At 43.1% G+C, this 20,654-nt stretch overlaps 1 protein-coding gene and 1 non-coding gene across 5 annotated transcripts in view; both read left to right on the plus strand.

Annotated features, from left to right (window-relative positions):
* Window positions 1–20,654, plus strand: part of LOC124604224 (syntaxin-1A) — a 344,075-nt gene that overhangs the window by 29,154 nt on the left and 294,267 nt on the right. The window lies entirely within an intron of this gene.
* Trnas-cga lies at window positions 15,992–16,066 on the plus strand. Its single transcript has one exon. It is a non-coding gene; the product is annotated as a tRNA-Ser (tRNA).

A 20,654-nucleotide genomic window follows, 5' to 3' on the forward strand; every position in this document is an offset into this window, starting at 1 on the left:
AGAGCCCTCTAAAAGAGGAACAGTTTTGTTGCTAGGCTGGTGGTTTGATTTGAACCTTCAATTTTCTGGGTAGGTGTAAACTTGTCCATACGTTCGTAAACTGTTCTGGGCTCATCGCCTAATCTGCGTAGGTTTCCGAAAATAGGTGGTGGTGCACAAACTCAACAACTTCCAAATTAGCAGTGTTGCATCTGTTCGGATCGTCTACTCACTGCAGTCATTGTATATTTGAATGTGGATGGCAGTTAAAACTGCGTAAATGGGATGACATAGCTAACTTGCTGGAATTGTCTACCTGTTTATGGTCGGAAGGAAGGTTAAGGCTATTACGTCTTGACATCAACGACTTCACTAGAGACGGAGCATGCTCAGGTTGGGGAAGAATAAGGAAGGAAACCAACCGTGACCTTTCAATGGAAGCAACTTGGAATTTGTCGTTAGTGAATTTGGTTTTCCGTAATTGCAGTACTCTGGATGCCCAGAGTAGTGCTCGTCCGAAAACGCATGCGCATAGTGTCTTTGAAGCTGTGCCACCATCACCTCTTTGTTTTGTCTTCAGAAATGAGATTCGCGACCATTAACGCGTTGGAGGTAACTGGTACACTTAAGATGGCTATGTGATTGAGTGTAGAATTTTTTTGTTCATTGACGATAGCCACAGCTTCTATGCCACATTGGCATCCGCTAGTTTTAACAAAGGTCAGTGATGTAGGTTCCATGACCGATATTGGTTGTTACACATTCATATATATGGGACTTCGTCACTGACTCATTTCAGTCGTGGGAGAGGGGAAAAATTTGCTGTAGCATGGTTGTCTGGGAGACCACAAGGGTGAAATAAGATTTTTCGATATTTGCGCGCAATGGCAGTTTTCCTTTATGTAGTGTGGGAGTTGGTCTAATGTGTCAGTACAATTTATGTGGATGCGTGTATAGTATGGTGTCCAATTCATATTGTATTTTGATGAAAGAAAGTTGAGGGTGAAACCTGGTGTCGGAAAATAACCTACTCTCAAATAGCACCAAGAGGGCCACCATCTTAAAGGTTCTTATCCGACGGATGAGTCACCTTAGTGCCTTACGCCATAAGTCTATGACACACGGCGAGGAATTTAGGAATGGAATCCAGAACATTGCTGCCAAGTCCGGTGATGAGCAAGTTTACGCCACAGCCATTCTTCTCGTTGCCGATCAAGTACTGATAGTGTAAATTTCTCCGAACCGACGTCCGTTCGCGACCTCCGTTACGGAAGCGGGAACAGTTGGGGAGATACTAAGTCCGTGGCGTACAGGAAGCCTTACAAAGGTGGATATCCCAAAGATCTCCACAAGAGGGAGTGTTTGCAGCGGGAACGTAAATATACAGCTTGTACTACATGTCGAAAGACTACGTTCGTCCTAATGGCTGAATTACTCTTTAGCTTGCAGTTCGACAAAAGGCATGTCTCGATTGGGCGATAACCCGGAACACTCTATGAAAGGGACCCCTTGAGTGTGTCCCCTTCGGTGTTTTAGTATATGCAGAGGTCTTTGTATCCTTGTACGTGGAATTCGGACTGCGTAGTCAGACTGGGATGGCATCCGTGATGCCGGTGCAGTAGGTGAAGATTTCATTCTAAAAGTTACTTATGTCAGTCTGTATTTTTCAACGATTACCAAGCAACTGTGATGTCAAATAATGTTAAATTTTAATGTGCGTTCACAACACTCTACGCTGGCAATAAACATTTAAACTGGGAAATTCATAGTATCTGAATCAATAATTATCTTTAGTGTCTTTATTTCTGTTTGATCTGCCAATTACATGTTCAAAGCCAGTGGTAGACAGAAAACATCTTCCGAAATTGTACTAACTGCTTTCTCTGAGAATTACTTTGAACAATTAGTTGGAGCCCACACGAATTGTAAATGTTTGCGAAAACACGCTTGACCTCTTAGCCACAAATAATCCTGATCTAATAGAGCGTCATGACGAATACAGGGATTAGTGAACACAAGGTCATTATAGCGAGGCTCAAAACCATATCAACCAAAACCACCAAAAATAAACTCAAAATATAAATATTGAAAACCGCAGATAAAAATTAACTTGATGCCTTCCTGAGAGTGTCTCCATTCCTTCCAAGCTAATTATGTACGTGTAAACCAGATAAGGCTCAAATTCAAAGATACAGTATCGACAGATATAGATTCATACCGCATAAGTTTATAAGAGACGGGACTGATCCTCCATGGTACAGAAAACATGTCAGAACACTGTTGCAGAAGCAACGAAAAAACCATGCCAAATTCAGAAGAACGCAAAATCCCCAAGACTGGCTAAGTTTCACGGAAGCTCGAAATTTAGTGCGGACGTCAATGCGAGATGCTTTTAATAGTTTCCACAATGAAATATTGTCTCAAAATATTGTAGAAAACCCAAAGAGATTCTGGTCGTATGTAAAGTACATCAGTGGCAAAAAACAGTCAATACCGTCACTGCGCGATAGCGATGGAAATGTTACCGATGATGGTGCCACTAAAGCGGAGTTACTAAATAATGTTTTCCGTAATTCCTTCACGAAAGAAGACGAAGTAAATATGTGAGAATTTGAAACCAGAACAGCTGTTAGCATGAGTGACATAAAAGTAGATATCTTAGGTGTTACGAAACAAATCACTGAAGAAAGGAGTCTCCCGGTCCAGATGGTATACCAATCAGGTTCCTCTCTGTGTGTGCAGACACAGTAGCGCCTTTCTTAGCAGTCATAAACAACCACCCACTGGACGAAAGGTCTGTTCCTAAAGACTGGAAAGTAGCACAGGTCACACCAATATTCATGAAAGGAAATAAGAGTAACCCATTGATTTACAGACCCATATCACTAACCTCAATTTGCAGTAGGATTTTGGAACATATACTGTACTCGAACATTATGAATCACCTTGAACAAAATGACTTATTGATACATAACCAAAACGGATTCAGAAAATATCGTTCTCGCGCAACACATCTAGCTCTTTATTCCCATGAAGTAATGAGTGCTGTCGACAAGGGATCTCAGATCGATTCCATATTCCTAGATTTCCAGAAGACTTTTGATACCGTTCCTCACAAGCGACTATTAATCAAATTGCGTGCATATGGTGTATCGTCTAAGTTGTGTGACTGGAGTCGTGATTTCCTCTCAGACGAGGATCTGGCGTTCCGCAAGGTAGTGTCATAGGCCCTGTGCTGTTCCTGATTTATATAAATGATCTAGGTGATAATCTGAGCAGCCCCCTTAGATTGTTTGCAGATGACACTGTAATTTACCATCTAGTAAAATCATCAGCCGATCAATTCCAGTTACAAAGTGATCTAGAGAGAATTTGTGTGTGGTGCGAAAAGTGGCAGTTAGCACTAAAGAAAGAAGTGAGAGGTCATCCACATGGGTACTAAAAGAAAGCACATAAATTTTGGGTATAAGATAAATCGCACAAATCTAAGGGCTGTTAATTCGACTAAATACCTAGGAATTGAAATTACGAGCAACTTAAATTGGAAAGACCACATAAATAATATTATGGGGAAGGCGAAACAAAGACTGCGCTTTGTTGGCAGAACGTTTAGGAGATGCTACAAACCCACTAAAGAGTCAGCCTACATTACACTTGTCCGTCCTCTGCTAGAATACTGCTGCGCGGTGTGGGATCCTTACCAGGTAGGATTGACGGAGGACATCGAAAAAGTGCAAAGAAGGGTAACCCGTTTCGTGTTAACGTGCAATAGGGGTGAGAGTGTCACTGATATGATACGCGAGTTGGGGTGGCAGTCACTGAAACAAAAGCGGTTTTCTTTGCGGCGAGATCTATTTACGAAATTTGTCACCAACTTTCTCTTCCGAATGCGTAAATATTTTGTTGAACCCACCTACGTAGGGAGAAATGATCATCATAATAAAATAAGAGAAATTAGAGCTCGAACAGAAAGATTTAGGCGTTCCTTTTTCCCACGCGGCATTCGAGAGTGGAATGGTAGAGAAGTAGTATGAAAATGGTTCGATGAACCCTCTGCCAGGCACTTAAGTGTGAATTGCAGAATAACCATGTAGATGTTCGTGGGGCCATATTAATTTTTTTCAGTTTCAATTCCGCGCTGTCAGTGACATTGATCAGCCCATACAGGACCTATCACTATTACTACAGTCTCCATTGATGTCAATTTACACCTCCGACCGCCTACTCCGAGCCAATAAACACTTTATTGTTCCTTAATAGCGGTGGGATGTTAAATGTAGCTGGGTAGCGGTGGCCACCGAAAAGTGTGTCAAATTCAGATTGTAAGTCTATATGTAAAAAAGCTATGTCAGTTATTTAACTTAAAAAACTAAGTTTTTTCCTCAAATTACTGAAATGGCACGTTTTACGCCCATGTTGTAAAGCCAGAGTTGAATTGTGTCGTTTCTTGTTTCTTTAGTTTTAAGTTTCGAAAATAATGATCTCTGAGATGAATCGGTTACGCAGATGAGTCACAACAGAACTACCTAATCGACTGAAGCAGCCAAAAATACGTTGACGTTACTGACACTCAGGTAGCTTATTAGAATCAACAGAGCCTCCTACCATCATAATGTGTGTATAGTAGTGAAACACGAAACTAAAACATTGGTTGAGGTAATTTCGTTCTTTGAGCCGAGTTCTCTAGTGACCACCGCAGACTCTGACGCGATTGCAGTTCCACTAGCTCGGCCTCACCCTGTTGAAAAATCGCAACAAGTCGACTGAGAACCCCGATGCAAGCCTTAGCAAAGCGGGACACAAGTCACCCGCCAAGACATAAGTGTCCGTTGCTTTCACTAGTCGCCTTAAAGGCTCTTTCTGTAATGTCTATAATTGGCACTATGAAAGCTTTGCAGTGCAATTCCAACCCCGTAACTTCTTTAATATGACTTTTCATCCTTACGAATCATTGTCTTACGCGAAGTGATAACAAATTCCCCACGCTAATTGCACTGCTGGTCTCAGACTCGCCGTTATTTCAACAGTATTCAGTTTGATACAGGTCAACACAGGGCAAGCGTGGGATGATAATTGCTCAAGAACGTGAAGTATTTACAGTTCCTTGAGTAGAGAGTTTTGGCCAATGTAATTCTATGTTGTGTTAATAGTGGAGACTGCACATTTTATGAAGAAAGTAACGTTTTCATTCTTAGAGTCGACTCATTTTATTTTCCTCCTTACTGACCTCGTGGACCAGGAAGGAAATAAAACCAGGCACCAATGCGACATCAGTTGGGTTATTAAAATACCTGCACCCAAAAGTTTCAAGACCTCGTTGTACGAATGTAGTGTCTCACTGCATACGACGGTTGTGACGTACTTAGGTTAGCGGGGTGTGTAGAGACAACAGGAGAGAGCCCTGCACTAACCGTGGCCACACAGCTGTGAAACTCTGGAACGAGGGCAGGGCCGCCCGGCAGCCTGCTAACGGCGACTCATGCCGCAGAGTGCACCTTCATGCTGGCGAAGGCCGGCGCTGCGGCCGGAACTATGCCGGTCTTAATCCGGACACAGAACGAAGCTGCCTGCTTGCAAACCTGCTCGCTGCTTCTCGTTGACGTGTCAGGTGTGACGAATGGTTGTTACCTCGCCGCTGACAAAAATTGTACCTACTCTTCATGGTAATGAAAATGAAGTGTGTTCGGCAGCAACATTCTCTTGCCGCCTAAAGCGAGCCCTAGGCCCTCACTAATATCGTGCAATATTTCGTATTGTGCAAATTATCTATGAGCAAAATACAAGGTTGTCCACTTGTATTGCTACAAGATATACTGAGAAAAGTCGTGGGATACCTCCAAATATCGAGTCGGACCTCCTTTTGTCCCTCGTAGCGCAGCCACTCGACGTGGCGTGGACTAAAGTCGTTGAAAGTCCCCTGCAGAATTATTGAGCCATGCTACCTCTACAGCCCTCCGTAATTGCGAAATTGTTGCCAGTGCAGGATTTTGTGCACGAACTGATCTCTAGATTATGTTCCACAAATGTCTGATGACGTTCACGTCGGGTGATCTGGTTGGCCAAATCATTCACGCGAATTGTCCAGAAATGTTCTTCAAACCAATCACGAGGAATCCTGGACCGGTGCCGTGGCGTATTGTCATCCATAAAAATTCCATTGTTTGCTGCAAATGGTCTTAAAGTAGCCGAACATAACCATTTCCAGTCAATGATCGGTTCATTTAGACCAGAGGACCCAGTCCATTCCATCCAAACACAGGCCAAACCATTATGGAGCCACCGCCAGGTTGCACAGTGCCTTGTTGACTTCCCGGGTGAATGGCTTCGTGGGCCTGTGCCACACTCGAACCCTACCATCAGCTTTTATCAACTGAAAACGGCACTAATCTGACCAGTCCACGGTTTTCCAACCTACATTGTCACGAGCCAAGGAGAGGCGCTGTGCAGGCGATGTCGTGCTGATAGCAAAGCCACTCGCGTCGATCGTCTGCTGCCATAGCCCAAAACGCCAGTCTTCGCCTCAGTGTCCTAAAGGACACGTTCATCGTTCGTCCCACATTAATTTCTGCAATTCCCTTCGTGCGGCCATAATCACGTCGGAAACCTTTTCACGTGTATCACTTAAGAATGACAGCTCTGCCAATGATCCGCCCTTCTTTACCTTGTGCGCCGCCATCTGTGTACGTGCCTTATCGGTCTCTAATTACTGCCACCTCATTGTACTGTCGAATCTACTGAAATTACATTTTTATTGCGCAAACTGGTTGTGCCGTGTAGTCACTGGCAGATTTTGTTTATCTTTGTCCTTTATGTCCGTATGTGTGCATACCAAACTTTATTTTGCACGATTTGTTGTGTTGTGTAAACTGAATTGTGAAAATGGCTTCGAAATGTATGGAACAAACGTTCATTTTATAATTGCTGGAAGGCTACAACTGGTATAGTAACCTTGAGAACATGAAAGCCAAACAGTAGTATCAGCTGTACTCGAAATATAGCGAAGTACGAGTATATCTGAAAACGGGTAAGCTACTATTTGGGTGGTTGTTGTTGTTGTCGTCTTCAGTCCTGAGACTGGTTTGATGCAGCTCTCCATGCTACACTATCCTGTGTAAGCTTCATCTCCCAGTACCTACTGCAGCCCACATCCTTCTGAATCTGCTTAGTGTATTCATCTCTTGGTCTCCCTCAACAATTTTTACCCTCCACGCTGCCCTCCAATGCTAAATTGGTGATCCCTTGATGCCTCAGAACATGTCCTACCAACCGATCCCTTCTTCTAGTCAACTTGTGCCACAAACTCCTTTTCTCCCCAATTCTATTCAATACCTCATTAGTTACGTGATCTACCCATCTAATCTATTTGTAAAGAAATTAAATTTACTGGGTTTAATGGGGCACTTCCTAGTGGACGCAATGTTTTAAAATCCACCAGACGTTCCACTTAACATTGATGATTGTCAACATCTCATCGAGGCTTAATATTGCAACCTTGGTAACTTTAAAATCCTGACACGATCATGTCACCTAGTCCGCAGCGTCAGTTAGAGCTGGAACTAAATATCCCAGTTATTAGCAGTTGCATTGCAGTACCAGTGAACTTAGTTTCCAGTTCAGTTAAAAAGCACCTTTCAAAACGACAAAAGTCGAACACCGCTGAGAAGTGTTCACATCGACACCAATGAGGAAATACGTAAAATATGGAACGGAAATGAGAAAAAAGTAGTCAAAAAATCCAGACAAGTGCAAAATAATTGAAAGCCACTACAGAACAGAAAAGACAAACATCGAAGAAACTTATTGACTCAGATTCTTGCAGTTCCAATGAAAGGGAACCGCAATTCCTAGATGAATCTGAAAATTACATGGGAGAAAAGAAAGCAGCATCTTTTTACCGAGAATAATCAATAATCGTACGGCATTATTGGCCGGGAGTTGCCGTCTGCGGTTCTCCGGGCGCGTGGTGCAAGTCTGTTTAAGGCCACTCTGGCGACTGTTCAGTGGTGGTGAGATGAAATAATACCTAGCTCCCGAGCGAAACAAATCTTCGACGAAGCCTTGAATCGAAGCCAGGACCCGGCGACCTAGACGCAACAGTGGTAACCACTATACCTCGAATAGTTTGGAATAGATGAAAACTCTGGTTTCGGTACACCTCTTTGTGGAATTCGGGTCTACCAAGCTCTAAGCGGATGGGACAGTGATATCACAAATGCTACCCATGCTGTAGGAAACAAGGTCATTTTGTCGTACCCTTTTTCCTTACTATAATATTGTTATGTTCTGTTAACAATGATGACGTAGTCCACCAGTCTAAAATATAGTTGTAATGCTGTATTTTTAAAGACCTTTATTTCACTGATTAAATTCAGTGAGTTAATGGATTTGACTTCTGTCATTGTCCAAAGATGAGTGTTCTGATAGTCAACTACATATGCTTGAAAAAAAATGCTGGTAAAGTAATGGAGTTGAATTTTTAAATTTAAACGGATGTTTTCAAAGAAATACAACTTCATTAGTTTATTAGCATTTTTTTCACCGACGTATATTGCAGGCAGTCGCAACCGCAGTCTGCCTTCACCTCTCAACGATGTGAGGAGCCGCCAGAAACGACACGTGGGTCGTATTCCACGTTGAACTGTAGGTGCTCTTTCCCCGGTTGGATGAGGGGGTGTACATTAAGGACACTCAAGCCTCCCAAGTGGCGTCCAATTGAAAGACTTGGACCCGGCCATTATTATTATTATTATTATTATTATTATTATTATTATTATTTTATTATTATTATTAGAATAAGTCAGATTGTTTCCGAAAATTAAGTTGTTTCATTAAAATATCTTTTCTTTTATGAGAATAACATCTGCATTTCCTTAAGTGACAACCATCTCTCCAGTCTTCCCTAAATCCATTAAGCACCGACATTGCTTGAAATATACAGAACTATAAGTTTCTTTCATCACCACGTATTTTTTATCTGTAACGGTCTTTCTGTGTGTTACTTATACGTTCTCAAGTGTTCTACATATCCACAAGGTATTCCCATTCAAAACCGGACTCTGTGAATTCCACTTTTAGACATTTACTTAGGTACCCAGTTTCAATGCAGAATTATTATGTGACTTAGAAATGCGCTCTTTATATTCATGTTGCATCCAACTCTTCACCTCTTGTGCAGGGGAACATGACTCAGAACAGATTGTCGTTTCATATATAGCGTGCATCTCTAAGCACCCATCATGATAAGATTATGGGTTGATAAATTTCAGAGAAATTGTAGCTCGTGCAGACGTAATGGTCTAAGAATTGCAGGTGTCGCGTTTCCCACGCAACTAAATACTTAGCGCTTAATTGTGTCCCTATCAGCCAGGGAATGAGTGAGAACCATTAATTTGATAACGGCGGTTACGCCATCGATGTCGGTTTGGTCGTTTCCGCCTCACCGAAAGCTACTGCCGCACGATTGATACCGTATTGCAAAGCATTCGAAGGCGTGACCCATTTGTAGAGGCCTTGTCCACGTCACGCCCACGTATTTGAGACAGTATTTGTTTCGTGTTAAGGCATCAGAATGATAGGACGTTCGTATATAATGAAGCGCTTTATTTTTTTATGTAAAGTTAAATTGTGTGATGTTTCATTAACGTCAAAATCTTTAACAATAATTTATGAAACATCGATTATTAAGACTGTGTATTTGCAATGAAATCCAGAATTTTGCTTGCGCTATGTAATTAGAAATTAGAAGACGTGCATTTTTCTAAAAAAAAAAAAGGTTATGTATGAGTGAATTACTATATATAAATTTCATATTTAAATGATTCAAGTGTTCAAACCGAACAAAAAAATTGTAGACCACAACGGGATTCGAACAGATGCTCACTAGCCCAACCGATTATTAATCTACGACGTTGCCGACTACGCCACCAATATAATACCCACGCCTATATTTAGAAAACACTGTTTCTTGAAAACCTCAAGTGCTTTTTCTCAGTACTCTTGTGAGGAAACGTAAAGAACAACTTGTTTCTATCCATGAACAGTGTTCCGCATGCGTGTTGCACTGCGAAGCAGAAAGCAGTGTCATCCAATTTCGCGGTACATATGAACAGCGAGGCAATCAGAACACAAGTAGCGCTTGCAGAGACTGTGACTATACAAGATTTTTGAAATAAAACTTATGTAGCTGAAGTATGATTAGGAAAAACGTTGAAGGCTGTTAATACATTGTATGTCTTAAAGTTTAATTTAGTGTCATAGTAATAAGATATCATACTTAAGTTGGACCTACTTCCAAGAGCGGAACAAAACCAGTGTACGGAAGCTTATGGCTGCTTACCAGTCATCACGTTTGTGTTAGTTTACATCAGGTTTATTCTTATGGTGAACGGAGTATAGTAAGTAAAATCTCATCCGTCTAAATTGAAGATGAAGGGGGGCGGGGAATGGGACTGTTGATGTCAGTTGCATCGGGACTTTACGCGGAATCAGCAGCGACGAGTGATAATATGCCCCGGACCGTGATTGGAACCCGTGATCACCTGCGCCACCCTGGCCTAATGTTAATCACGAATGCGCGGACTATTGCGGCACGCTGCTCAGCCGACCCACATTCCCACGTGGCGCCACCTATCCGCAATCTGTTCTCTCCAAATCATTCTCGAGTAGCAGTGAAAAACAAGCGTTTGGAAAGTATCGAGATATACCTTGGCAGTTAGTCTCCATATAACAGCGAGTAGTGATAAACGAGACTGCACGGTAACCTTTGGTAGTCGCCTCCTTGTCAATCCAAATACCGAGTTAACAGAAATCCAGTACACAGCTATAATGGTTTCCCAGTGTTAAGCAGTTGGGATTGCGCCTCGTTTATCACGTCACTTTCCCTATTACCTGATCATCCGTGTGAACCAGAGTGCCATACTGTCAGTAATCGTTCTGGGTGGTCCTCATTCGCATCTTGCCGTAATCTCGGAATGTTCGCTTTCCTTTTTTGGAGCTTGCCGAACTCACTTCACTGGTGGACCCCACTATCGTGTGCTCGAAGACTCACGCATTTTTATGATTTAGTGGCAGTGAAACGTACTGTAACTGCTTGTGATCTCCTCGTTATTTTCTTATGTACGGTGTGTCTAAAAAAGGTACTTACACGTTGAATATAAAACTTTGTTTATGAACACAGACACAGCTTTAAATGCTTGAATTAGAGAAAAAAATGTTTTTAAAGAACCATGTTCGCAAATGTTCAAATTGATGGCCTTCATTATCCAGACAAAGCTGATCAGTGTATTCGCAAACGTCACGCCACAGTACTTACGGAACCTCGCGGCATTGTCTTCAATTTCCAATTTCAGTGCATCAATTGTTCTGGGTTTTGTGCGATAAACTGCGTTCTTGAAGTATCCCCAAAAAGAAGTCCATTAGCGTGAGGTCTGGGGAACGCGCAGGGTATCAATGCTATCCCTTGCTCCAATCCATGTGTTAGGGAAAACTGCAGCGAGGTGAGCTCTTATATTATGATGGTAATGGGGACGTGCTCCGTTTTACTTAAAGTAAATCTCGTCTTCTGTAACATGGGGATTTACAGAACCCTAGTAGGTACAGTTATGCCGAATAATTGTACCATTTAATTTGAAGTTGACCTAATCGCTCCAGGCAATTTTGTGTGGAAACCGTGTGTCTTCTGAACATATTGCCGGGTACAATTCGAAGAATTGAACTCTTGGGTGGAGATCGTCTTCACTGAGAGTATGGATTATTGTTGGTATGTAACATTTTCAGCACAAACGCTTCAAGATACAATGAACACACTCTTGAGATATGTCTCCCGAGCCGTTTGTCGTATCGATTTCCGTGGGATCAAATGAGGGTTTCCCGCAACTGCTATTATTTTCTAGGGCTGGTGGACGTTCGTGGTCGTCCATAACGTTTCTTGTCTACATTGTGAACGGTTCCATCTGCTTCAAATTTATCTCTGATGCGAGCAGTGTTGGGGTGCGTTTGTGGAGGTTCATCGAACTCCATTCCGAACCGTCTTTGTACTTCGTCCCGTTTTCAGTTTCCCAATAATACTTACGGGCAAACTCTCTCTCTTTTCTTCAAAGGTAAGTTCTCCTGCCATTATATTGCATTAGTTACAATTGGAAAAACAGTCAGCACGTAAGTGCATTTGTTTGAGATACCCAGTGTATCGTCGATGGTACCATCTGCTTCAAATTCATCAGAAATACAGTTTTGCCAAGTTTTGGTTCCCAACACTATTCTGTCGTCGTCGTTTTACTACTTGTTTTCGTACTTCTAGTACTACTTCAGTATAGTTTTTCAGTACTCAAAGGGAAGTAGCACTCCAGAGGTTTTTTACATTGTCACATGCTCGGACCCTGCCGCTTTCGATTGAGAAAACATTACACTATCACTCAAGAAACTAAGTGTAGTATCACTGCTTGTTGTCCAGGCACTCAGCATTTGCATCGTTATTGTCTTTACAGCCCGATCACGTTAAAATTATTCCTATAAGAAATTTGTGTAAATTTCTGATTCCTTCCGTCTCCGTAGCAGTGGATAGCGTGTCTGACTCCCATGCGGAGGCCGCGGGTGCAATTCCCGGTGCGTGATCAGAGGACTGGAACGGGGCGTACTCAGTCTCGTGATGCTATTTGAGGAACGTGAAGTAGTGGCCCCACGGTCTGAAAAGTCGACAGCGTTCAGGAGAACGGCGTGCTGGTCCCACGCCCCTCCCTACCGCTTCCGCATGGCAGCACGTGGGAGAGGAAGACAATGTGACGGTCGACATCGCGTGGTCCGCAGAGTCTGATACCGGAGGGGGAAAAATCCTTATTGCAGCAGATTTTCGCCGATTTTGAAGGTTTATTGGTTTCTAGCGTAGGTGCGGTAGAATGGGCGTGGACGGCCCTGCGAGGCGTTGCCCTCCGTGTCAGCTGTTACACAGAGAGCTTACTGGCCGGATGACGCGCTCTGGTGATTAAGCGGCGCGTAACCGCGCTGCCGTCACCCACATACCTGTAAAACGTCAGGAAACCTTCCTCACACACAAAGAAAGAAAATATGTTATGTGGACAGGTGTCCGGAAACGCTTACTTTCCATGTTAGAGCTCATTTTATCACTTCTCTTCAAATCACATTAATCATGGAATGGAAACACACAGCAACAGAACGTACCAGCGTGACTTCAAACACTTTGTTACAGGAAATGTTCAAAATGTCCTCCGTTAGCGATGATACATGCATCCACCCTCCATCGCATGGAATCCCTGATGCGCTGATGCAGCCCTGGAGAATGGCGTATTGTATCACAGCAGTCCACAATACGAGCACGAAGAGTCTCTACATTTGGTACCGGGGTTGCGTAGACAAGAGCTTTCAAATGCCCCCATAAAGGAAAGTCAAGAGGGTTGAGGTCAGGAGAGCGTGGAGGCCATGGAATTCGTCCGCCTCTACCAATCCATCGGTCACCGAATCTGTTGTTGAGAAGCGTACGAACACTTTGACTGAAATGTGCAGGAGCTCCATCGTGCATGAACCACATATTGTCGTACTTGTAAAGGCACATGTTCTAGCAGCACAGGTGGAGTATCCCGTATGAAATCATGGCGGTGAATCGAGGAAGTACAGTACATACTGACGAAACTAAAATGAGCTCTAACATGGAAATTAAGCGTTTCCGGACACATGTCCTCATAACATCTTTTTTTTGTGTGTGAGGAATGTTTCCTGAAAGTTTGGCCGTACCTTTTTGTAACACCCTGTATACAGGCTTGAAATAATGCCAATATGGCGCCTCATAACTCTGTACTGAAGGGAGACGGCGTGCGTGTGACGTAGGTGACGTTCCATCTCATTGGCCAACGCTCAGCCGCACACTCATAATACCTGACATGCCAGATATTGCTCTGCACGTTCGGAAAGACTCCCGAAGATGTTATTCCACGCTATGACGTCAAACTCGGCACGCTCTACGCCCAACGTCCGGATGCACGGTCCGTGTGCCGACGGCTTTAGCATATAGGTAGCAGCAGCAGACACTGCGATCTCGGCGTACGGAATGTTTTAATTTCCAACCAAACTGATCGCCCCACAGCAGAGCTAGCGTACCTTACAAAATTTCGTGTGTGTCAAAGGGGTAAAAAAGACTGACACTACGCCCGCGCCCGCGCGCGCGCATAATAATGAACGCCCGTAGTTTTATGGATAATTGTAGCAGGGCAGTGGAATCGTAAAGCTCATGGGGGAGAGACCGTATGCTGTTGTTGATTCCAGACTGGAGCGGCTTAAACGCCGTGGCGCAGATCGGCCAATAACCGTCTCGGTCGCCCGCTCGCTCGCGCGCCTGCCGTATTGTTTACGGCTTACTGCCCTAGGCGGCCGACCGCGTAATCCCGGTTGGCGGGTGAACAAGCCCAGCGGCTCGCGGGATGGCATGGCAGGGCAGGGCAGGGCAGGTTATCCCAGCAAGGCAGAGGTCGCGCCGTCTCTCGGTGCAGTCTCTTCCGCCAGGGCGCTACCATCCGGGCAGACCGTTGCTGCTTATTCTATACGCGTATCCAAAGGAGGGGAAGGGGTCATTACCTCATCCCTACTTACCCACCAAATATTTTACTAATATTAATTTCCAAATTTTTCAGCTGATTTTCGGGGAATATAGTCTGGGAGATGTTCCCAGGGATGGATCGAAATTTTGAAACCATCTATACAGTGATGTAGGTTAAGGTTCCAGGTATCACGCCCTGTAGCTGTACGAAAATCGGCATACAGAGTGATTCACGAAGACATGCAAATATTTTAACATGTTTTTCTAAAACTAAAGAAAAGGTTTACATAGACGTAGTTCCGCAAATGCTTAGTTACGGAGTTACGACTAATAAGATTTAACATGAAATTTAGCAACTTCGCTACTATAAAACCATCGCAAAACTACGAGGTTAAAGCAAAGCTCGATTTCCATTTATTTTATTATTAGTCTGCTGAGTCTAATAAAACATGTCCCTGACGTGTATCTGCAGTAGTTTTCCAGAACTTCCAGAGAAGGAAAGAGTATTATACAAGTAAATTTGTTTACTTTCCATTTAAACAATAGAAACGTTAATGTCATTGTTGACAACCGTTAATGAGTTGTTTCAGTCGTTTCCTAACCTTGAAAGAGTTTTTCTGCATTGTTCAGTTAAAGAACATAAGTATGTTTAAGCGAAACCACGTAGTAACTGTTATAGATTATTTATGAAATAGGGATGCCTTTCAAATTTACGACAGAAGAATACGCCGGCATGGTGTCTATTTATGGCAAATGATGGTAATGCTACGGCTGCAGTTAAAGAATATCGCGTACGTTATCCAACTCGGAGGATTCCGAATGCATGAAGCATTAGTGGAGTATTTCGAATGTTACGGGAGACAGGTTATAATCAGTACGTGCGCTGGATACGTGAAGACAATGAGGAAGATATTATGGATGTTGTTGAACTCGTTGGAGACATTTTTGAACATTTATTGTGAAATTGTATTTATACTGTACAACTCCCTTAACACTGAGCTTTGCTTTTTTACGGTTTAGTATGAATTCACGTGTGCTATGATAATAAAAGTAATTACCTGACACATTCATACAGTTTCGGTTAATGTTATTACCATCATTTTTCCAAAATTAAATTCTGTAAAACTTCTGTTGAAAATTTCCTGGCAGATTAAAACTGTGTGCCCGACCGAGACTCGAACTCGGGACCTTTGCCTTTCGCGGGCAAGTGCTCTACCAACTGAGCTACCGAAGCACGACTCACGCCCGGTCTCACAGCTTTACTTCTGCCAGTATCTCGTCTCCTACCTTCCAAACTTTACAGAAGCTCTCCTGCGAAACTTGCAGAACTAGCACTCCTGAAAGAAAGGATATTGCGGAGACATGGCTTAGCCACAGCCTGGGGGATGTTTCCAGAATGAGATTTTCACTCTGCAGCGGAGTGTGCGCTGATATTGGCAGAAGTAAAGCTGTGAGACCGGGCGTGAGTCGTGCTTCGGTAGCTCAGTTGGTAGAGCACTTGCCCGCGAAAGGCAAAGGTCCCGAGTTCGAGTCTCGGTCGGGCAATCAGTTTTAATCTGCCAGGAAGTTTCATATCAGCGCACACTCCGCTGCAGAGTGAAAATCTCACTCTGGAAACATCCCCCAGGCTGTGGCTAAGCCATGTCTCCGCAATATCCTTTCTTTCAGGAGTGCTAGTTCTGCAAGTTTCGCAGGAGAGCTTCTGTAAAGTTTGGAAGGTAGGAGACGAGATACTGGCAGAAGTAAAGCTGTGAGACCGGGCGTGAGTCGTGCTTCGGTAGCTCAGTTGGTAGAGCACTTGCCCGCGAAAGGCAAAGGTCCCGAGTTCGAGTCTCGGTCGGGCACACAGTTTTAATCTGCCAGGAAGTTTCATATCAGCGCACACTCCGCTGCAGAGTGAAAATCTCATTCTGTTGAAAACTCTGTGCAATTTTCTGGAATTAAAAAAAAACAAATTAGGCCAAGTAGGTAATAAATTAAATTTTACGAAATTGCTTCTCTGGATTTTCTGGAAAACTTGTGCAGATGCACGTCAGGGACATGTTTTATTAGATTCACTAGATCAATAACAACTAAATAAATGGAAACAGTGCTTTACTTTAACCTCGTACAGTTTTTGCGATGGTTTCATATTAACAAAATAGCTAAATTTCCGGCTAAATCTTTTATTAGCCTTAACTCCGTAACTAAATTGCGGATCTATGTTTATATGAACTTTCTTGTTTAGTTTCATTTGTAGAATAACACATTAAAATATTTGCGTATCTTCTTGAATCACCCTGTATATGGTAGAATTAAGAGGACCCTTATGTTGCGACAATTGCCGCGTACTTTCATGGTCATTCCCATAGGCGAACTTTAGTCACCAATGACAACGTTTGAAGGGAAATTTGCATCGCCTAAAAGCAGTTGTTTGTTCCTTGCAGACATCCACGTGATGTTGCTTCTGATTGTCTTGAAGCCAGTTTCGCACTCTTTCTCTTGTTAATTTTTCAGACAGTACGTTCGCAGGTACGATAACTTACTCGCATGGTGTTGCGTAGGTCTTCGACGATGTGTCTATGATCGTTGAATCAGATCTCGACTTACTGAACTATTATTGACCGGCGCTCCTCATGATAAGACAATATTAATTTTTTTCAGATACACTAGTCCTAATTCTGTCTGGCGAAAATGTCTCCAAAAACCTTACGTCATTTGGTGTGTTTCTTCAGTGGTTTTCCCGATTTTAAATATAATTTTATACAGACACGCTGCTCTTACGGGTCAGCGATTGCAAAAGCTCATACTCGCGGGAACACATCTACACTGACCAACAAGTGACCACAGACACTGGCCTCATATACCTAGCGGTACTTGTGTTTTCGTATCCATCTACATCTACATGATTACTCTGCAATTCACAATTAACCGCTTGGCAGCGGGTTCATTGAATCACCTTCAAGCTGTTTATCTACCGTTCCACTGTCGAAAAGAACGCTTCAGTCTTACCGTACTTGCTTTGATGACCATCTGTCCCTCTGTAGGTGATCGCCAACACAATATTTTCACACTCTGAGAAAGTTGGAATTTAAATTTCGTGAGAAGTTCCTGTCACAACGAAAGACCTCCCCTTGTTGTAATGATTTTCGCCCTAATTAGCGTGTTGTATCTGGCGCTCTCTCCCCTATTTCGCGATAATACAAAAGTACTGTCCTTATTTGAACTTTTTCGATGTAGTCCGTCAATCCTATCTAATAAGGATCCCACACCGAGCAGCAGTATTCTAAAAGAGGATGAACTAGCTTAGTGTACGCCGTCTCCTTAGCAGATCTGTTACATTTCCTAAGTATCCTGGCAATAAAACACAGTTTTGGGTTTGCCTTCCCCACAACATTTTCTGTGTGTTCCTTCGAATTTAAGTTGTTCGTATTTGTAATTCCTAGGTATTTATCGTCTAACCGAAGTTAAACGGATTCCTTTTAGCACTCATCTGGATGACCTCACACTTTCCGTTATTTAGTGTCAATTGCCAATTTTCGCACCATACATATAACTTCCCTAAATCGTTTTGCAATTTGTTTTGATCTCCTGATTTTATTAGTCGACAAACGAGAGCGTCATGTGCAAACAACTTAAGACGGCTGCTCAAATTGTCTCCCAAATCGTTTATATCAATAAGGAACAGCGAAGGGCCTATAACACTACCTTGGGGAACGCCAGAAATCATTTCTTTTTTACTCGATGACTTTCCTTCAGTTACTACGAAGTGAAATCTCTCTGACAGGGTTCAAATAGCTCTGAGCACTATGGGACTTAACTTCTGAGGTCATCAGTCCCCTAGTACTTTAAACTATTTAAACCTAACTAACCTAAGGACATCACACACATCCATGCCCGAGGCAGGATTCGAACCTGCGACCGTAGCGGTCGCGCGGCTCCAGATTGTAGCGCCTAGAACTGCCGGTCACTCCGGCCGGCCTCTGGCAGGAAATCACGAATCCAGCCACATAACTGAGACATTATTCCATAGGCGCGCAATTTCACTACAAGCCGCTTGTGTGGTACACTGTCAAAAGCCTTCCGGAAATCCAGAAATACGGAATCAATTTTAACCTACCGAGATAATTCGAATTTGCTTACCTTCTGTAATAAATGGAACTCTGCTCAGAGGAATGAGTTGCCGTCCGCTACTAATAAACTACTGCGGCATGAGACAGTCAGTTTTGTGCAAAATTGCTTTACTCAGAGACCCCGATGGTGATAGGTTTTGCTGCCTGCCGCAGCTGGTGGGCAGTGTGTAGGTATGGACTCCGCGATCCGAAGCCAGGTGTGGGCTGTTAGTCGTCAGCCGTCACCCACCGGCCCCGCATGCTCGCCAGACCTGTTACTCGGGTAATCCGCCCGCGCGTTACGTCACTCCCCTCCTCAGAGCACTCCTCCTGCCTCTCCCCCCACTTACCGCTCTACTGTGCAGCTCACGCGTTTCCTGAGACCCACAGTATGAGTCATGGCCGCTTTTGCTGCCTTTTCCTGCCTACCTGCCGATCCGGCTCGCGGATTCCCCGCCAACCTGTTCCTGTTCATTTTTTCCTTGTCTTCTGCAGGTTGTTCTGTGGTCGATGCTGTCATTTACCGTCTTGTAAAGTCGTCAGATGATCAAAACGACTTGCAAAATGATTTAGATAAGATATGTGTATGGTGCGACAGGTGGCAGTTGACCCTGAATAAAGAAAAATGTGAAGTTATTCACATGAGTACTAAAAGAAATCCGCTAAATTTCGATTACGCCTTAAGTCACACAAATCTGAGGGCTCTAAATTCAACTAAATACTTAGGGATTACAATTACAAATAACCTAAATTGGAACGATCTCATAGATAATATTGTGGGTAGAGCAAACGAAAGACTGCGATTCATTGGCAGAACACTTAGCTGGTGCAACACGTCTACCAAAGAGACTGCTTATACTACGCTTGTCCGCCCTATTCTGCAGTATTGCTGTGCGTTGTGGGATCCGCATCAGGTGGGACTGACGGATGTCATCGAAAAAGTGCAAAGAAGTGCAGCTTGTTTTGTATTATCGCGAAATAGGCGAGATAGTGACACAGACATGATACGTGAATTGGATTGGTAATCATTAAAACAAAGGCGTTTTTCGTTGCGACGAGGTCTTCTCATTAAATTTCAATCACCAGTTTTCTCCTCTGATTGGGAAAACATTCTGTTGGCACCCACCGACATAGGGAGAAATGATCATCACGAGAAAATAAGAGAAATCGGGGCTCGCACAGAAAGATTTTAGTGCTCGTTTTTCCCACGTGCCCTTAGAGAGTGGAACGATAGAGAGATAGCATGAAGGTGGTTCATTGAACCCTCTGCCAGGCACTTTATTGTGAATAGCAGTAATCAAGTAGATGCAGATGTAACTATAACGGAGCAGTATACATGAAAACTAGTTAACTGGCAAAATTTAACGTGCTGTCAAACGGTGAAAAGGCAAAACAACGAGCCGACCCGTACAAATTCACCGTAACAACCAATGTAGTTTCACCCGAGCAATCAAAAAATAAATGCACATTTTCTAGTTTTTATGCCTAAAATAAACAGTTATAAACTTTGTATAATAATGATAGAAATTATTAGCAAGCGAAGACGGACACAAAGGGAGCCTCATCCACAAGGTAAATATTTGTGTAATACTTTTACAGAAATGTATAAACATTCACATAAAATGAGACATGGGTGCCGAAATGTGTTTTGGAGAATAGACGAAAAAACAAAATACATTATATCACGCACAAGGCGGAGTTTAGAAACCAAATAGAATTTAAAGGTATTGGTTCTGGTCTATTGGTTAAATGTCTTCCCCAGATGTCAGTGCATTTTATAACTTCCAATGCCGATATAGCTTTAGCAATGGAAAAGGCACTAGCCTCTTATTTAGGAATAACATGGTTAAAATTTCCGTCGCCGAGTCTCTTATAGTTCCTTCGTCGTTTATTGAAACTACTATCTAAAACGAGGCACGGCCCTATCCTCCGTATGCTTCCCACAAGAATTAGTACTCCGTTGATCCTCATATCGACACTGAGAATACGTTAAACTCGTCCATAATGCAGACGTAGACCTTGGTTCTATAACAATTGTTGAT

Source organism: Schistocerca americana, chromosome 1 (assembly GCF_021461395.2).
Source record: "Schistocerca americana isolate TAMUIC-IGC-003095 chromosome 1, iqSchAmer2.1, whole genome shotgun sequence".
Lineage (NCBI taxonomy): Eukaryota > Metazoa > Arthropoda > Insecta > Orthoptera > Acrididae > Schistocerca > Schistocerca americana.